At 39.0% G+C, this 19,987-nt stretch overlaps 1 non-coding gene across 1 annotated transcript; it reads right to left on the bottom strand.

The window, feature by feature from the left end:
* Positions 1-3,782: 3,782 nt before the first annotated feature.
* On the bottom strand, positions 3,783-3,889 carry LOC112065540 (U6 spliceosomal RNA). Its single transcript, XR_002892088.1, has one exon. It is a non-coding gene; the product is annotated as a U6 spliceosomal RNA (small nuclear RNA).
* Positions 3,890-19,987: the final 16,098 nt, after the last annotated feature.

Raw genomic sequence — 19,987 nt, 5'->3', positions numbered from 1 at the left:
GTTATTGTCAGCTGTTAATATCACTATTGCTAGCAGTGTCATCATCATTATCACTGTTACTATTATTTATTTTTATCATCTGAAGTATAACCTTAAGAACAGAGCTTAACCTTAAGTACATCCTAAGGAAATGGGATACTGCGTATAACTAACACTCCCTCTGCTTTATTAATGCCCTGTGAATGGGTTAAGCATTTTAGAAAAATTTCACTAATCTTTTTAATCTATCAGAGATTACATATATTTATTCAGATAATTCAATCAGAAATCCTCAATTTCACCTTCTGACCATGACTTTCTGTGCTTCCTTCCAGCTCACCTATTGTGTTAGTCAGCGTTCTCCAGAGAAACCAAATCGACAGAACCTGGATACATAGAGATAGATAGATAGATAGATAGATAGATAGGTAGGTATAAGAGAGAGAGAGAGAGAGAGAGAGATTTTATGGAACTGGCTCATGCAATTATGGAGACTAAAATCTTCAGGGTAGGCTGGCAGATTTGAGACCCAGGGCAGAGCTGATGTTGCAATTCAAGTCCAAAGGCTTCCAACTGCTTGGATGAGGCCGACAGACATTACAGAGGGCAAACTGCTTTACTCAAATCTGCTTTACTTAAATTTACCAATTTAAATGTTAATGTCATCCAAAAACACTCTCACAGAAACATCTAGAATAACGTTTGACCAAATATCTGGGCATCATGGGCCAGTCAAATAGACACATAAAATTAACCATCAAACCTACTCTGTATGCCCACTCTATCTATGGTTTGACCTTGTGAAGAAGTCCAATCCATTGATCCTACCACTTTCAAACTCTCATCACCCTCCTTTTGTCCACCCTTCACTCCTTGCTCAGATTAATCACTCACTGTAAAAACCCTGAACTCCTTTATCTCTTTCATTGTTTAAATTCCAGAATCTACCTACTTTGTGCTAGATCAATATGTTCTATTGACTTTTCATCAGTAACACTGAATGCAAGAAAATAGTGAAACAATTTCTTCAAGATTTCTGTGGGAAAATAATTTTGAATCAAGAATGCAAACTAATACTAAGACCTATAAGGAGTCATGAAGTTTACCACCCACAGAATTTCTCAGAATTTCTAGAGGATAGGTTACAGCAAAATAAAAAAATGAGTATACGAAAAACTATGAGTTAAAAAAATAATAATTGAGCAAGGAAAACTATAGAACTTATAGTTAAGTGTAAATAGTATTTGATTACTTTAAAAAAGAATAATTGGCAATTAAAATTCCAGATATTCTCAAGAAAGAAGTGAGAAGAAGAAAGGAAATATTGTATTTACATGTTTGTATAGACTATACTTATTAATTCACTCTAGCTGTTGTTCAACAAACATAAATAGTATCCTTTTATCTTTTATTCTAAGGGAAACATAATAACTGAAGTGGAGAAATTTATAGCAATTATGTTTAGATAATTCAAGCCAAAACAAAACCAAAAATCTTTTTGGTTTTGCATTTTCTGAATACCTCAAATCAAAGGTAACTTTGGATTTCTCTTTACTTTCTTTTAATTATCCCCACGGAATTTTCTCAGTTTCCCACATCATTTGGCAAAGACAAAGACTTTACATTTTGAGCATATTTATAACAAGATGCTGTGGCTTTGGTTCAAATTTAACTTGACCCTCTGGCCTGCACTGCTTTGCATTTCAATCTTCACCCACCACACCCTTGCCAATTTAATTTCAAATTATTATTATTATTATTATTTTTGTGGTATGCGGGCCTCCCTCTGCTGCGGCCTCTCGCGTTGCGGAACACAGGCTCCGGACGCGCAGGCCCAGCGGCCATGGCCCACGGGCCCAGCCGCTCCGCGGCATGCGGGATCCTCCCAGACCGGGGCGCGAACCCGGTTCCCCTGCATCGGCAGGCGGACGCGCAACCACTGCGCCACCAGGGAAGCCCTCAAATTATTTTTAATTGAGACTGAACACTTTACAAATTTGGGGTGTTGTGAATATAATTTATGGGGACCAGCTGGAGAGCCAAAACTTTGATCAGATTGTAAATGTTAATGGGAATACCTAGACGTAAATGATTGATAGCTTAATCTGACCCATCTAATTGATTGTTTTTCACAGAAATACCTCTACTTCTTGAAGTTCTGAGACTGTCATCCTTCATTTCCAGAAAAGGAGAAAAATGTGTTAAATAGCACTTACCGTCTTTGAATGGTGTGTTTTCGGTGATTTCTATTATTTATTGTAAAAACTCAATTTCTGACCTCCCTATTACATTGTTAGTTTTATCAACTAATTATTGATGTGTTTTTATAATAATATCTGAAAGCAATTTTTAAAGTTGTGTTTAAATTGTGTCAGGTTTTGTCATGAGATTTCTCATATGACTGTTGGAAAATGACTTAGAAAAATAATTGATCAGCTCAGCGTCTCTCTTCATGTACAGCTGTTTCTAAACCCTGTGGCTGAATCCAGAGATCAAAGATTACAATCATTCTGGTTTTCAGATTGGATGGGTACTGAAAGGAAGAGCAGTGCTTTTGTGAATATCCAGCCATTCTCCAAGTGCTGCCTCTGACTCCTAACTGACTCTGAAATGAGAGTCAAGGGAACATTTTGGCCTGGGGCAGGACAGGGGAGAAGAAAGAGACAATCCTTACCCCTCCCACCACTGCCTCGCCCTGTGCCCATGCCCTTGTTTCTGCTGAGAACTCGCTCTTTATGACAGCTGCTCACACTTGAATCTTGAAGACTAAAGCTAAAGGATTCTGCTGGGCATTCCAGAATAGATCATTATTTGCCTTTATGTCCTATAAGAAAGTCCCTTTCAGCAAGATATCTCTTGCTGACGATCAGGCTATTGTATATGGTAGTGAAAAAACATTGCCTTAGGAGTCAGAATCCTAGGTATTAGTCTCAGACCTCCTCTGGCTAATCTAATCCCTGAGCTACTTTTTAAAAGCCTAGACCAGCAATAGACATTTTTAATGCTACACATGTAATTTATGGGTACTAGAAGGAGACAGCCAAAACCCCCCTTTCGTCTAATTTTTTAATATTAATGAAGAAAGGCTAGAATTAAATTATTTACTTGACACTACTTGGTTCGCTCTCATAGGCCCAATTATCTCCTCAATTCCTCTTCTCAGCTTCACTTGCTGTGGTGCTTTCAGCTGTCTGCACAGGGTAGCCTGTTTCTACTGCTGGGCCCAGAAAATTCAATCACAGAGCCAGGGAGAACCACCTGCTCTCATTCATTAGATGTATTATAATTTAAAGTATTGTAAAATGAAGAAAGCTAAACCTATGTTCTACTGTAATTAAAAGAAAAAAATTAAAATCTAATGGAAATATTTTGAGTGTTTTGTGTTACTGTACTAATATAGCATCTCTCTAAAGTTGACCATTAGTACCCAGGAAAAAAATGAGGAAATAATTATCGTTATTACTTATTAGGTAAAATCTCAACTTAGGATCACAGACATGGTTACTGCAGTAGATCATCATATTTTGATTAATCTCTCTCGCCAACCAGACTCTAAGCCCCTGGATGGCAGTTCCATCCCAGCGTGTACCAACCACAGTTTGAGGACTGATGACATATGAACCATCATAGAAGATTTTGAAAACACAGAAAATATTCTTTAGTGATAATAAAGGGCAAGAAATGAAAAACTGTTTTATAAAAATTAAAATAAATAAACTCAAGTGGCATGTAGAAATTACGACTGCATTTTTTTTTTTTTAAGTTTGGGTGATATGTATGTAATGACCAGTGGGACCGCTTTTTTTAATATGGACTGCTCCACAAATTTGCATGCCATTCTTGCACAGTGGCCTTGCTAATCGTCTTTGTTTCCTTCCAATTTTAGTATATGTGCTGCCAAAGCGAGCACAGTGGGACCTTTATTTCAACTCGGTGCCTGGCACAGAATGGGCCATCAGTACATGCAGTTTTAATTAATGAAGATGGTTGATACACTGATACTCACTTGGCGTAAGGCTTAGTATATTCTCATCACCCTATAAAATATAAGTCAACTAGCAAACTTCTCTTGATTTTAGTTTTATTGTTGGTCACAATATGTTATAGGTAAACTGATCCCTTTTTAAAAAAAAATAAAATCTGAATCACAAGGTAAATAATAGAATGGAAAGATTTGTACCAATTTCCAAACCCTATTGAAGGAGGAGGGTGCAGAGTTCATAGGCAGAACCAGTGCTGGCTCACAGAAGACATCTTCCAGGGACCTCTTTATTTTCCCTTTACCTCCTCTCTTTTCTTCTCCCTCTTGTGTGACGAGCCTAGTAATTGAGGACATTTCTATGTATAAAAAGAAGCTAATCATTTTGGGAATCAAAATATCTTTAAAACTGCAAGATGAGCAGATCTGAGCTTTGCTAAGTCCGTCCACAGGTCAGCCACTAAATACTGTCCACAAACTTATAGCCAGATGAGAAATGCAGGCTAGAAGGGACAATTTAGGGGACTGGGAAGGTAAATCAAGGACTTTTGCTCTAACCAGTAGAGGGATGGGGTGGGTGGTGAATCGATTTGAATCAACCCTTGTCTTGCTTGGGGATTGTGGAAATGGGCAAGACAGTCATGTTTAGGGGAAATTTCACTTGGCATCTGGCCATGGTTATTTTGGGCCCCATCATGCTAGGCTTTTCAATCAGAGTGAGTCACTTTCCTGCAGAATTTAATATCTGTAAAGCAATCATAACTGCTTGTCTGGTGGATATACACTAGAGGAAGATGGGCCAAGCTACTTAAGTATCTAACAAATACTTCTGTCACTTTTACTTCCCTCACAGTTTGAGTCTGCAGGTTTCTACCTGCCTACATTTATGATAACATAGTGAAAAATAGCTCAGGTTCTTTAAAAAAAGAATAGAGCGGCTTGAATGTAATACTGACTTCATCTGAATACTTGTCTTCAACCATTGAGCCCCCTTTGGTGATCTCTCCTCCGAGTGAAATAGTTGACAGCAAAGAAAGGCCTCCAGTTTCAACATGTTCACCCGTTCACTTTTGTCTTTGAGTCTGAGGTTTGCCCTGACACAACGAACAAACACATAGAGGTTCAGAGACTAAGAGATATTCTTGGGAAGAGACAAGTATGAAAACTGCTATTTATTTTATAAGGGCAGGTTAAGGTTGTGTGTCTTCTGTGTTTGGGAGACACACGTCAATCCTGTATGCAGAAGAAGCATGATTCTGTAGAATTAGGATTTCACAAAGCGAATGAAAATACTGTCATTTCAAAGTCTGGCATTTTGATAACTAAAAGTTCTTTACCTAAGTAAATGAGTTTTTCTTTAAAAAATGAAATTAACCTGATAATGATTTCCGTATCTTTTTGGTTCATTTACATGTATAATGTGAAGAATTACCATCTATTTAGCTCTAGTGGGACTCAGGTCCTTTAGAGACCTTTACATACTGATTTTCTCTGCCCTGTTTCCTCTTAAAGTATTTATCAAAAGACACTGGCTTGTTGATTAATCTGCCTCTTTCTCCTCTATGCCTCAGAGTGTGATTCTCAAAGGAAGGTTCAATATCTCCTGCATTTGAATAACCTGCACAATTTATTCAATGCAGATTCCTGGGCCACACCTACTGAATCAGTTTTTCTGAGTTCAAGGCCCAGAATTTTGTATTTTTTATAAATTCATCAGGTGATACACACTAGAATTTCAAAATTCTTTCATATTGGGAAAACTTATCTTCCAAGGAGTGGCGGCTTTAATGTAAAAGTGGGGCATGGGCAGGGAACTCAGAGCTTTTTGGCCAAGGGGACACAATCACGCTTCAACAAGTTTTATAAACTTGCACATTAAAAATGAACAGTTCTAATACTATCTGGGAGGCACTTATCATACTGGTAATTTACTGGCAGGATTAATTGAACTGGGATAGATGCTTAACTGAGAAATACATACTTTTCCTTATGGGAAGTTTAAAAGTGACATAACATGACTTTATTGCATGAGTGCCCACAGAGACCTGCATTCTTGTGGACATGCATCACAGGAGGCTTTTCCGTCCCATTGCACCACGGAAAAGTAGGAGTCGGCAATGTCCTGATCCTATAACTATTACACACACAGTTACTTGCACGTGACAAGTAGCAGAACTTGATGATAACACTTCAGTAGCTTGATATGGCACTCTCTCGACTTTAGTTAATGACTTAATATATTATCAAGTAAGTCTTTCAAAAATGTCTACCAAAGCAGAAAATTCCAAATAGGTCACGCAGAGACACCTATCAGCACTGAGATGGACTACAGCTTGCCTCCTCTGTGCTTCCAGCAAGAGCAGTCCTTCCAGCCCCAGCTGCATGTTCTAGTCACTCAGAGCTTCCTAAAAACACCCAAAACTAAGGCTCACTCCAGAACTTCCGGTTTCATTACACTGTGGTGGAAGAACCAGAAAGGAATATCTTCAGTCCTGCAAGGCTGAAGAGAGGCATATTTTGAGAAAAAAGGGCCGACATAAAATGTCTTAATAGCCAAACCACAACATTTAGCACATTCTGTTAGTGAAGATTGCAGGGTCTGAACATTAATAGTGAAACTATAAACTCTCAACATTGAAGAGAATGGGAAGGGAGCCATCATCGGAATAGGCATTTCAATACTTTCCTGGAAGGACAAGGATGATTGGGATTTGTTGATGTGGAGGAGAGGAGGCTGAAGCCTGAAAGGGGAGGGGAGAGCTGCAGGTCAGATGGAAACTCATCAGCTCTCATAGCACTAGAGAATGTGGCTCGTAGAATCACAGGGACAGTGGAGAGTAGGGGTGAAGCAGGGGGCACTGAATAGGGAGTGAATTGAAGTACAGAATATAGGCTACCCTGCTGCAGCCTTCCCTTCCCCTGCACACAGCACTCCTGGAAGCTAGGCACACACTCCTTAAACAAACAGACCCACCAATGAAAAAAAGGAGGAAGATCTTTTCTCATCGTATTGAATGAACAATCTAAGGAGAACCAGGACAGCCAGGAAGGGCAGTGGAGCAAATGCCTCTGTTCTGTCATTTTAGAGCCCCCCGGTGTGAGAGCTGGCCAGTTGACTACCCCCACTCACCCCAGAGAGACTGACTCTTCCGTGGCCTCGTGCTTAACTATAAATGAAAAACAAGGGACACTGAACATGAGAAAACCCTGCAACAAAAACAGAGAAAGATCAAATTAACAAACAGGAAAACATGATCCTAGAGGAGATAGAGTTAATTCAGGAAAAAAACCCAAAACACTTCTAATTAATATAGAGAAATCAGAGAAGATTCTGCATCCATAAAACAAAACAGGATGCAATCAAAAAGAGAAATCAGAGACCAACGAGATCACTAGACACTTAAAAATATGTTGTCTGAAACTAAAAAATAGGAAAGCAAAAAAATGGAAGGGTTAAAAGAGAGTATTGAGTGAACTTTCTAGAATAAAAATCAAAAGGCTAAAAAGAAAATATGAGAAAAAAGCTTTAAGATATATATTCACATATATAATTATTCAAAAGCTCAACAGCCTGTTCATAGGAATTTTAGAAAGAGAACAGAAAAGATAGAAGGGAGGAAACAAAAACAGAGATTTCCTAGAGTAGAAGACAAAAGTCTTCAGACTAAATAAGTCCAGTGAATCCCCAGTGCCTCACATATTAGAGCCCAGATTTATTGTCATATTGTCATAGATTTTCAGAATACCACGGAGAAAGACTATCCTAGTAGTTTCCAAGGAGAAGAAACAGCATATCAACAAAAATAATAAGTTTAAGCTTGGCACTGGTTATCCAGTCAACCAATTTGAATGCTAGAAGGTGACGGAGCCTTCAAAGCTTCGAATGGAAATTATTTTCAACTTAGAATCCTAAAAGCAGTCAAATCAACTGTCCAAAGAAGGACACATTTTTAAAACCTTCAAAAATGTACATCCCCTGAAGGATACTATCCTATTTCTTAGGATATTACTTGAGAATATGCTATAGCACAATGAGACAGTAAACCAAGAAAGAGGAAAATGTGAGATCTAGCAAACAGATGATCCAGTCATCTGTGAGAGGGCTGTGATGATCCATCCTAGAGAGAAATCAGAACAACTTGGAGCAGAATAATGGAAGGCTTGGGAAAAGGTATCAAAGGAAAAAAAGATTTAATACTACTCTCGAGATCCTAAAACAGTTTAGGAGACAGAAAAGGAAGGTAAAGTAAGAAAAAAAAAAAAGCACTTAGGAACTCTAAGAAAACAGACCAGATAAGAAACTAAGTATAATCCTAGCACACTAGTTGGCATTGTCATGGATTCCATTTGATTTCTTATTATAATGTAAATAGTGGTTAATGACTTTCAACTTGAACAGACAACCTAAAGAGATAGTATTACACAGCTGTTAGGAGCACCATCTCTAAATTTCTTACTGGCTATGTGAATCTAGAAATTTTCTTGATTTCTATACTGCCCAATTTCCTTTCTGTAAGATAGAAATAATAAGTTATCTATTTTATAGTCTCGTAAGGCTTGAGTTAATTTACACAAAGCACTAGTAACAGTGCTTAACACATAGAAAGTCCTCAATAGGTGTTAGCCAAACAATAACAAACCATATATTAAAAAAATAGAAGCATTTCTTGACACAGAACAAAATGAAATGTTATTAAATTTGACAATATACATATATAAGTACAGATGGTTGAAAGTGGGGAAGAACAGTAGTGAAGCAGAGTCAAGAATACTGTTTGTAGTTGATAGAAACAAAAATAAACAACAAAGGCAAACTAAAAGAAAAATAAAATTTAGCAATATAATTATGTAAATGTGTTAAATCATAATGCATCATAGCAGGAAGCTAATAGCAGATTATGACTATAGTGAACAAATCAAAAGCTAGCACGTAAATTTATAATCTAGAGATACAGGAAGAAACAACAGAAGAACCAAAAAATAGATAAAAGTGTTTCTATTCAGGAATCAAGGAAGGTAAATATCTTTACCTTTCAATATCCTAAAATTTTATTTGTGTATGAAAACCGAAAACTCAATAAAACAAACAAGTAAAAAAAGGAATGTGAAGGGGATTTGGGATGGATGGTGGGAGCAAAATATTTTTAACAAGAAGTAAAATTAATACTATGATATCTAGAATTCTTGCTAGGAATTTCAGGAAACTCCAGGAGTTTGGAAAATAAGGAAATCGTAGGAAAAGAATGCCAGTTTCTGGACAAAATTTGATCAGTTTAAAATAGTCTAGGAATTGACCATAAAAGATAAAGGTAATGCGTACTTTTACTGATGAAGTCAAACAAAAATCACAGTACATCTGAAAAACGAGTGAGGCTCAATGTCAGTTACTCTTTTATTTCCCCCACCCCTTGAAATCATCAAGCATAGTTTGAGGAGGTGTTTGATTGCTGACTTGAAGCTCTTTGGGTGTAGCTTTTGCTATCCAGTCTGCGCTTCTTCTGGTCTCTTTCTTTCCTGGCTGCTCTATGACTATTTCTGCATCATTAGATGTCCTTTCCTGTTTTCCCAAAGGATGAACATATTTGCAGTCAGTGCTGGAAACCTGAGATGAATCATGTGGACAGTCTTATTTTATGAAGAAAACGTGGAATACATACTAAAAATAGCAAGGCTTGCTTTGTCAATTTCATCAATGTTTCTTAATCTGGACCTCATAGAACATGCATTTTTTTTGCTTTTTGATTTCCTTTATTCTTCGGTCAGTGTCTAGGACCTTAAAATTCATAATCTTAATTCAGCTGTTTGCCTAAGCTAGAGGTATCAATGATGAAATATTTCTATCTTCCAAAGCTGACCAGTGTTTCTCAGAATCTGGAAGAGAGCCCACTCTGGCAGCTTTAGTTCGGTGCCTAGGAACCACAGTCTACACATTTATATATATTCATGTCTCTCTTCTAAATGGTACAGAAATGTTCATATGAAATTTCTGGTTTTAATGAAAGGTAAGAATATAAAATAATATGAAGTACTTTGGGAATTAATCTCAGCTGTAGCTTAAGGCTCCATTCTCATAAATTTATAGTTCCATTAGGTCTCCTCATCTTCCCCTTCTTTTCTTTCCATCACGTATGATTTAGCTGTTCTTCATACTTAGAGTAAACATGTGACTTCAATAGAAGAAATTTAAAGGAGTATGGTAGGAACCATTTTCTCCTGATGACTGTCCGCTGCTAGCTTCAAGGCTGGAGTTCTTATGCAGGGGATGCAGCTCCTACGGGGTCAGGAACAGACAACTCACGCTGGAGGGAAGAGTCCCAGAGGGCTACCACTAGCACCTTGAGAATGGAAGAAGGGCAGGGAAGATAATGTGGCTGAAGCTCAGCAGGGGAGAGAGTCCCAGGAGGTGAGGTCGGAGAGGTAAACAGGATATGAGATAAGGGGGTAGATTTTGCAGGGCTTTGGGGGCTCTGAGACACTTTGAAGGATCTTTACTTTGGGAGAAATGGGAGAATATTGAAAAGTTTTAAGCAGAAGAATATGAGATTTTAGAGGATCACTCTGGCTGCTCTTTTGAGAGTAGACTATATGGAAGAAGAGTGAAGCAGGAAAGCCGAAAGAAGGATAAGGCTACGGTAATAAACAGTAGATGATGGTTGCTTAGACCAGGAAGGTGGTGATGAAGGACATGAGGGATGATTGATTGGATTCTGGATCTATTGTGAAGACAGAATCAATAGAATATGCTGATCACTTGAATGTTGGGATATAAAAAAGAGAGAAGTCAGGGGTGACTTCAAGATCATGGCCTGCACAACTGGAAGGATGGAGTCGCCATTTACTGAGCTGGACATGTATGTATTCAGGTAGATCAGGCTGGTGGAGGGAGATCAGGAGTTCAGTGTAAGAAATACCAAATCTGAGAAATCTGTCACAACTACAAATGGAAAGTTGATACAAATAATCAAGAAATAAACTTCTAACTTTTCTATATTTATTTTCAAAATTGAGTTGACATAGACTAAATATCACAAGATAAATTTATAGCTTGATAATTTTTCATATAAAAATTCTAGGGCTTCCCTGGTGGCACAGTGGTTGCGCGTCCGCCTGCCGATGCAGGGGAACCGGGTTCGCGCCCCGGTCTGGGAGGATCCCGCATGCCGCGGAGCGGCTGGGCCCGTGAGCCATGGCCGCTGAGCCTGCGCGTCCGGAGCCTGTGCTCCGCAACGGGAGAGGCCACAGCAGACGGAGGCCCGCATACCACACACAAAAAAATTCTATAGCAGATCTATTTTTTGTTGTTTTTATTAAATAACAATTATAAACATTTCTAAAAAGACCCCAATATAAAGCGTAACAGCAAAGCTTGAAGATTAAATCTTTTACCCTTGTTCCCCAAATTGACACCAATGAGCTTCAAAAGCCCGAGGGTCCTTTACTCTCAGATCATTCATTATTATAATGAAGCATATCATGTCATAATTCATCAGGCATTTTCACAAAGCATATTTTACACTTGACTTGCCCCTAAGCATTTAGATATTTATTCCTCCCTGTAGCCACCTGTAAAGTTAGATTAGATAATTCTTAGGAGTTTGATTTTACTCAGGTGTGCTGACAAGCACAAACAATAAGTCCTTGGGAAGTTTCCAGATTTCAGTTGTCCTTTGTGCAAGTTATATGAACCACACACACAAAGAAGGGTAGAGTTTAATTTATTCATCTTTCTCTTTACTGAAAATTTTGTAGCCAGTTTATGTGATTCAGAGGAGGCTGTATTAGCTCTCAGATCTAGGGCAAATCCACAGTGGAGTAGATATGAGTCTACTGGGAGAGACCCGGAAGGACCTGAGGCTTGAGAATTTTCCACGGCAGCTCTCACATGTCCTGGGTCCCTGCAGCTGTTCCTCCCCACCCCTAACCCCTTGCAAATGACTGTATCCCCTAACTCATCCTCCCCACAGCTCTTGATATCAAAACTCCAGACTGTCCAAACACCCAGACTCCGAGATCAGTCCCTCTATTCCCACTTCTGAAAGTAGCATATGCTGACTGTCATCCTACAGCTCAAGTCCTATAAAATTTTTGCCCGTTTTCCCTCCCTGAATTACAATACTTCTTCGTAGCTTTTCATGCCTGGCATTTTCAAACAAAGGTTTATATTAACTGGTCCATGAAGCCACAGTTATCCTATGCCCTGTGGAGTTCCATTACTCCCATGTTAGGGCCTCTCTTCCCTGGCAGAGTTCAATTGTTGGTCACAAGGAGAGAGACATGAAGGGACGGACTGGGAGATGTGTGTTCCAGGACAAAGGAAAAGCATGCGTGATGAGGCTCTTCGATGTGGCTGTGAAGGAACAGTGAACAATTCCAGTTGTCCAATGCACAGAAAAATTGAAGGCAAATAAGTATGAAAAATAGACAAGGGGTAGGTCTTATAGGGCCTCAAATGTCCAGTCCAAGAGTTCAGAATTTGAGAAGTGTAGGTAGTTGTTGAAAACTCCTCAGCTGAGTAGTAACATGATAACGAACATGGAAAAGAACTAACATGGTACCCTTTTGTAATTTACTAAGTTCTTTCCTATATGTGATCAGAGTTAATGATTGGTTTTTTCATCATGAATTTTCCTCTGACAACAAAATTTAATCTCGATCAAAGAAAGAGGAAATACTGGGAGCAAAAGACCTGTTAAATCCACTGCAATGACGTTTGGGATTTTAAGTCTGAGTGATGGGGTGGGAATAATGGGACTGAAATGATCAGAAGTGGAGGAAGGAGGACACTGAAGGCAGATGGCGATGATCCATTTTTCAGGACATATTGAATCTGAGGTGGGAACCAGAAATGCAGACAAGTTTTACGTGCCATTAGATCTATGGGACTCTATTTAATACACAAAGCTATAGATTTGGAAGCTATACAACTGGAACATTACGTGTGATGATCAAAGGAGATCAAGTAAAAAGAGAGATTCAAGGACAGAACTTTGATGGCAGGAGGAAGAAGACAAACTGGAGAATATTATGCACTTTACGAAGATTGGTCCTTATCCCGATTGTTCGGTGCTGTAACCCAGCACCTAGTACTGTTGCTGGCACCGAGTAAGCTTTCAGTAAGTGTCTGTAGATTGCGTGGCTGAAGTATTGCCAAATTGCCCTCTGGTGGGAAATGTCCCTCTGCCTATATCAAGACAGACCCTTTCTGCAAGTATGCATTCTGGGAATGGATTCTGGGAAAAGGGAAGCAAAAAGTGTATGCAGAGATAATTGGTTTGTTCAATTTCCAACAGTGCATTTTGCTCTAAAGCCATCTAAATAAGAGCAAAAGGGGAAGAAAATGGGGAAAAAATTCTTGCTAGTGAGGCCAATGCTCAAAGCCAGGGTGGCTTTGGTTTCTTTTTGTTTGTGTTTTTAATGAGTAATCATTTGTTAAATTTATCCGTTGACTGTCAAAAATTCCATCCTTTCTATTAATTTACAACCAGAGGAAATTCCTGGGAGATTTCTGAAGTTTTCCTTTGTCCAATATTTGGATGAGCCATGGGCTGCACAATGCTTACATAACCTTTAAAGTCAGAAAAAAATAAAAAGTAACTCAAATGGCAGTTTTATGAGAGTTCTAAAGGGTGGTTTTCTGGATGATGCTTTGATTCTGCGATTGAAATCACAGTTTATTTTCAGCACTGGCTATGTGGAAAATTTGTTTTACTTTCGGCATATCACACACAATGGAAGGAGTCTGAATGTGTTTCCTTTAACCCACTTCAAACTCCTTTGTGGATGCAGGATCAACCAATCAGCTGACAAATTCATGAAGTAAAAAGTTGAATGTAATCGGATAACTTATCCCACAATACAAAAAAGATCTTAATTATTGTTAAGTACATACAAATAAGCCTATTTTTCCCACATACTGAAAAGGGGGAAAGTCTAATCTTGGGAGTGAATGTGGGGCAGTGACAAATAAATATATGTCAGCTTACTCCAATAAGGAAAAGGAATAACCTTGTGTCCATACAGCTATACCACATTTCTCAAATGGGTATATACTGTTTCCTTTCTGTGGATACCATGCACCCTTACTCCCTTTCTTTCTGGCGGACTTGTTCCTCCTCCTTCCTTCCCTCCCCATCTAACCCATGGTTCCCATGGAAACCACCAAATTCTTACAAAGCAGTACTGTTGATCAGTCCTTTGATTAGTCCAGGGGTGGGCACCTTCTCAGCTAAGCCATTCCGAACTCTTCCCTGAGCAATGTTAACCACCAAGAAGAGACTCAGTACCCCTCTCTGGTATATAGGAACCACACAGGGAAATGAAAAGCCATCAGTGGTTTCTTGCCCCATGGAGAAGACTTCCATGAAAGAGAATGAAGGCAACTCCCCGAGAAGAGCCAAGAAGAGTCATGGAGAGGGAAAGGGGGAGAGAGAGAATGAGAATGAGAGAGACCTTGCAAAATCCAGATGGAGGTTCCCTGTTGACTTAAGACCCAGATGCATTTGTATCCTTTCTGTTTCTTCAGTCTTTAGTCTCCATGAACCAATAAATCCCCTTTCCTATTTTGGTTGCCTGGCTTAGTTCAAGTTGATGTTCTGTTAGCTGCAACCAAAAAACAAAAACAAAAACAAAAAACAGACCTTCCTAGCCCTCCAAAACAAAATAAAACAAAAATAAAAACTAATATAATTGATGTTGTATAGCTGTGCATGATTGAGTTAGGTTCAATAATTGTAACTTCATGTAGACTTCTGAAAGGCAAACTGACTTTAGCTCCGAAGAGTCCATGAGACTTAAGAGTGTAGAAGTCACAAAATCAGGATGAGCTGAGAACAATCTAAGAAGCTGACAAAGGCTGGTGTTCCCCTGTCAGAGGGTGCATAGCAAATACCCATTTAAAGGAGTAGAGGTGAACAACTCAGCTCTAGATTATTCTTTCAAAGTAGGCTTATATTTGACTCATGTAAAGAATAAATGAACTAAACACTGATATTCTCCACAGCTTTGAGCCAATCAGCCTTCCTAAGTTGCCTCCTAAACTAAAAAGAGAATAGGATCTCTTCTGGGAGAGGTGAAGGGCAGGCAGAAGAACTACCCTGGTCTGGAAAAGCTACAGACTTTACAAGGCCAGTTCCCAGCCTGACCCAAGCTATGCTCCTTTTATATGACTTGACTTGAAAATTGTGCAGCTCCCAAATGGAGAGGAATTCTCCCCAATTATCAATCTGCAGAGTTCCTTGGGGAGTTTACATACTCTTTATCTGCTTTACAGAGGAAAACAAAAGATACCAAAAAAAAAACCCCCAAAAACCTTCAAAATTCAAGTAAAATCAAGAATGGAAGTGGGGAAGCAAATTTTAGCTGCAAACCACCAAACCCATAATTTTACACTCTATACAAGCATCTAAATAAACAAAATCATGCAGTATAAACACTGCTGATAAAGGAGTAGCACACAGTGTTTAATAGCCCTAGGGGAAATAAAAAGACAGCATAAATACTTTTTTTCACAAAAGACACATTCTCTATAGTTTCAGAAAAATTATTATTTTTAAAGAAACTAAGTGATGTCTCTCTAATTTCCCATTTAAAATAAGTATCATATACAAGAACATGAATTTAGGGAGATAACGATGTTTATGAATCAAGAGTGCCTGTAATTCGCAGTAAAGAGTTTAGTTTGAGTAACTTTCTAAAACTTTAAAGTAGGATATAGTAAGTATAGTATACACTTACTCAATATTATACAGGAAACTAATACTGTGTCCAACACTAAACATGAGGATGGATTTCCCTGCAGAGTCCCAAATTTATTAATGCTCAAAGTGAATGTATTTAATAGTCCACACGAATGTCTTGATGAACATAGAAGTAGAGCAAATACTTGAATAATCTTGAGGAAATATTGATATTTTACTCAGGCTATGGTGAAGAAGAAGATATTTTTATGCTAAAATAGACTACGCATTCGTAATGATTGGGATATCTTGGTCTGCCAGATTCAGTGTCTTCTTCCTTTGAAAGATGTTGAATATATGCAAAAATTCTGCATCTTGGTCTTCCCATTTCTGTAATGCAGGGAGACCACCTACCTTCTCTTTCTTTCTTTAGACTGGGAAGAATACAGCTGATGAAATTCGAATTCTTGTTCACATCAATCATATATGTTAAGATATCCCTAATCTCCTTAAACACATGCTTATAGACTATATCTTTTAGTCTGGGTGATCTCTAAATTACTTAATCACATAACAAGGTATAGCTAATTCCTCTGAAGTGGCTAATTACTCTGCAGCTTGTGGGCTGCCTGAGGCCGATCGTACTCCTATACACATGAGGCACCAAGAAGTTTGTGGGAAAGAACTCATCCCAAAGCAATGAGGAGGTGGAGAGGAGCCAGTGAGCTGATACTGGAAGGGAGGGATGATTCTGGACACAATTTGTCACCTAGTTTATGCCCTGGCCCAGCTCCTATGGACTCATGGCCAAGTTTATGGAGGATAAAATTTGAATGTAAAAGTAAAAGTTACTTTTACTTAACAAGTAAAAGTTAAAAAGCTACTTTTTCTTACATCTCTCTGGGACATTAAGAGTGCAAGGCAGCTGGCCCATAGACACCAAGAGTGGCACTGGTGGTGGTGACAACATTGCTGGCAATGAAAGCAGCAACATTAGTGGAAGTGGAGTTTGCTGCAGCTGTGGCTGTTTGTCATGTCCTTAAGGTGGGCAGAGTTGCACTTGGCGTAGATGTAGTGACGTCTTTTTCTGCAGGCAGGAGCAGTTTCCGTCTGGAAGGCAGCGGCAGCAGCAGAAGCCGCTGCAATGGTGTTTTTGGCAGGCGGCACAGCTGCTACTCTTGGCATCAGCTGCAGTTAGGGTCTGTATCACAAGGAGTCACGACAAAAGAGGGATAGAATTCAAATACACCACAGTAGTCCAGAGGCTTATTTCTGCTAGCACATGGGAGAAACCCTCCGGGAAATGCAAGCTCCATTGGTGAAAAAAACCAGTTCCTTCTGAGCACAGAACGATGGACTCTGATGAATGCTATTTGGCTACTGATGTTGATGTCCTTTCCCCAGGCTGGTATGATTGGGGAAATCTAGATCACATACCATACTCCTCATCAGCTATGCCCTTCTGGCTGGAATCGCTCACTGCTGTATTTGAGTGGTAAAGGCCAAGAAATCTTTGCTGCCAACATGTGCTACTTTGAGCTGCATTCGTGGTGCTCTATCATTTCAATGACCAATGTCAAGACCTGTATTTGTGGCCGTATAAGTGTTGACCCCTTTAGTCAGCATGAATAAAAATCTAAAATTTTCCCATACTAACCAGGCCCTTCCACTCTGAAGGCCTGTCATATGCATGATATCTTTCAGAGAAAAGCAGCTGCAGGGGGATTCCCTGGGCATGGAGACTCATGCTTTCTGCCAGGTGACCCTGCCCTGGTCACAGTTAACTGGGCCAGGGACTGATGCCTGATACAAAAGCAGTCCGTTTAGAGGCTACTACAAAAGCTTTTTAGTAAGGATGGTGACAGGCTGAACTAATCAGATTGTCCCTCCGGGTGAATTTGAACGCCAGATATCCAGAGAGACTTGGCAGAGTAGAGTGGTGTGGGTTGAGGGAGACAGAGAAAGGAGGCAATAGGGAGATGCCATGTACCAGGAGTAAGAAGATGTTCACAAGCAAAGAGGATAAGAGTAGAGAGCGCTGGTCAGGAGTGGTGAAGTCGTCTCAGAAGAAGTGAAAGCAGAGATAACTTGAGACCTATTAGAAGGATGTATCAGAGTAGGAAGCATTATATTCTGATGCCATTTTAGAACCTGTTCTAGTTCCTTGAGGCCTGAATGGGCAGCTGCTATTAGTAAACATTCAAACAATTTATTAGTTGAGTAAAAATGAATAAAACCATGGTAAAGTCAAGAGAGAAATCAAAGTATTTGAGAGGCAGATCACTTAATAAACGAATTCTCAGAAAATTCACGCTTTTGTCTGTTTGCTTGCTTTGCTTACGCAGCAAAATATTCATAGGTAGGACAGCTAACGCACACTTCAAAATATGTCATATATGCCAATATAAAACTCTTTTTTTCTTTCCCTGTTATTCTTACTTCAGTGCACATCCTTATATTTAACCCCCATCGCAAGGTTCTCTGTAACCTGAAAGGTTACAGGTTACAGGTTCCTTGTAACCTGAAAGAGCTTAAAGAGTCCTCATTTTCCCATATACCTTTAAAATAAAATCCCATAACCTGAGTACTTTGAGTGGGTCTCTGCTCATCGCAACCTACAAGAACATAAGATAAAGGAGAAGAGGAAGGGGAATGGGTGAAACGTTTGTGTTGCCACCTAGAAACTGTGTGTATAGATACATTTGAATAAATTTTCTGAAGTTACAAAGAGCAACCTGCAGGAAAAACAAAACAAAATTAGCCTTCAAGAGACCACTTCCCACTTTGTAATGTGAAGTTTCTTCCTCCTCTTTTCCCCAGCAACAGTTTATACCCTACGATTCCTGTTAAGAGAGCTGCAGTCGACTTATGTGCCAATAAAGTGCTAATTGATCAGGACAACACGCTCACTCCTTTCAAACCTTCCCCGGGGGAAAAACAGTGTAAAAATAGAATGAACCACCAACTGTGTTCACAAATTCTAATTTATCATGAGGACAAATGTTAAGCATTAAAGGTCAAGATAGTTTCTGGGGATGCTCACAGAAGCAAAATGCCTATAGCGTATAATAGAGTTGCATTGAAAGACTAGGGCTTTAGATATTGTCATTTCTCTTAGCTGCTAAAAATGCTGTTTCTGTAAAGTCAAAGTTTAATTCAATTCTTAGCCAAATGATTCTTAAGTGAACAATAAACAAGTAAGAGTCATCACTAAAATCCTGAGGGTGGGGGGATGGGGGGAAGAGTAATTGGTGGGTCTTTGACCTTGTACATATTGAATTGTATTATAAAGCTACAGCAATGAAAACTGTGTGGTTTTGGTGTAGACCTCCAATCTGAAATGTTCTTGCATAATCACACCAAAATGATCCTACAAAAGTGATCCTACTTTTCTTCTTTTATTTTCAAGAAATTTGTACCAAAGACACATTTTACCCTTACTCTATCTCTAACCCTTACACCAAAAATGGAGAACTTTTACTTTACTCAGTGCTACACTGTTGGGATTTTAAAAATTACATATGCATTAATTTTACAGTCATATCAATTCAATAAAATATTTCAAAAGCCTGTTATAAGTAAGCCAGCCTCCCCAAATATATTAATCCTATTCTTCTAACCACATTTATAAATTTCATATAATTCACATAAATCATTGAGGCATTGTATAAATGTTAGTATTAGGTCTGAGTCCCCCTCCGCCCCTTCTCATACCTACTCTCTTGTATCTACTTTATGTTGATTTAGATAGATTTAGAATAAGGAGGAAGTCTACAAAAAGAGGTGTGTATATTTTAGATCTTCAAATAAGTGCCATTAGTAAACAGTTCAATAACTTATTAATTGAATGTACATGAATAAGGCCATAGTAAATAGAGAAATGCAAGTATTGAAAGGCAGACCATTTAATATACAAATAAATTCTCAGAAAATGTACAAACTTTTTGCTTACTTTGCTTATGTGACGAAGTAGTCATGGGTAGGACAGATAACCCACACTTTAAATATATAATATATACCAATGTAAAACTTGTCTGTTATTTTCCTTCTTGGTCATGAGGCAAGGCCACATCCTGCTTGATAAAAGTGGGTTCTTTCCTACTCTCAGTAATCCTGGGAAATGGTTACTCTTGGAGCAGAAGTGAGTCATCGAGAGGTTTCATTAGCGAGTGCGGGAATGTGAGGGGGGAGGGTATGACAACAGGGTTGGTGAGCTGTCCCTGGCCTATGAAGACAGACAAAGAGCGGTTGGGGCCCTGTAGTCCCATCTGTGCATGGAGGCAGTTACTAAAGCAAGAAAACTAGTGTATCAGGTGGGTAGTCCCTGGGTAGCAAGTGAGGTTCAGCCACTGGG

The sequence above is a fragment of the Physeter macrocephalus genome, chromosome 8 (assembly GCF_002837175.3).
Source record: "Physeter macrocephalus isolate SW-GA chromosome 8, ASM283717v5, whole genome shotgun sequence".
NCBI lineage: Eukaryota > Metazoa > Chordata > Mammalia > Artiodactyla > Physeteridae > Physeter > Physeter macrocephalus.
This window is presented reverse-complemented; position numbering and strand designations above follow the sequence as displayed.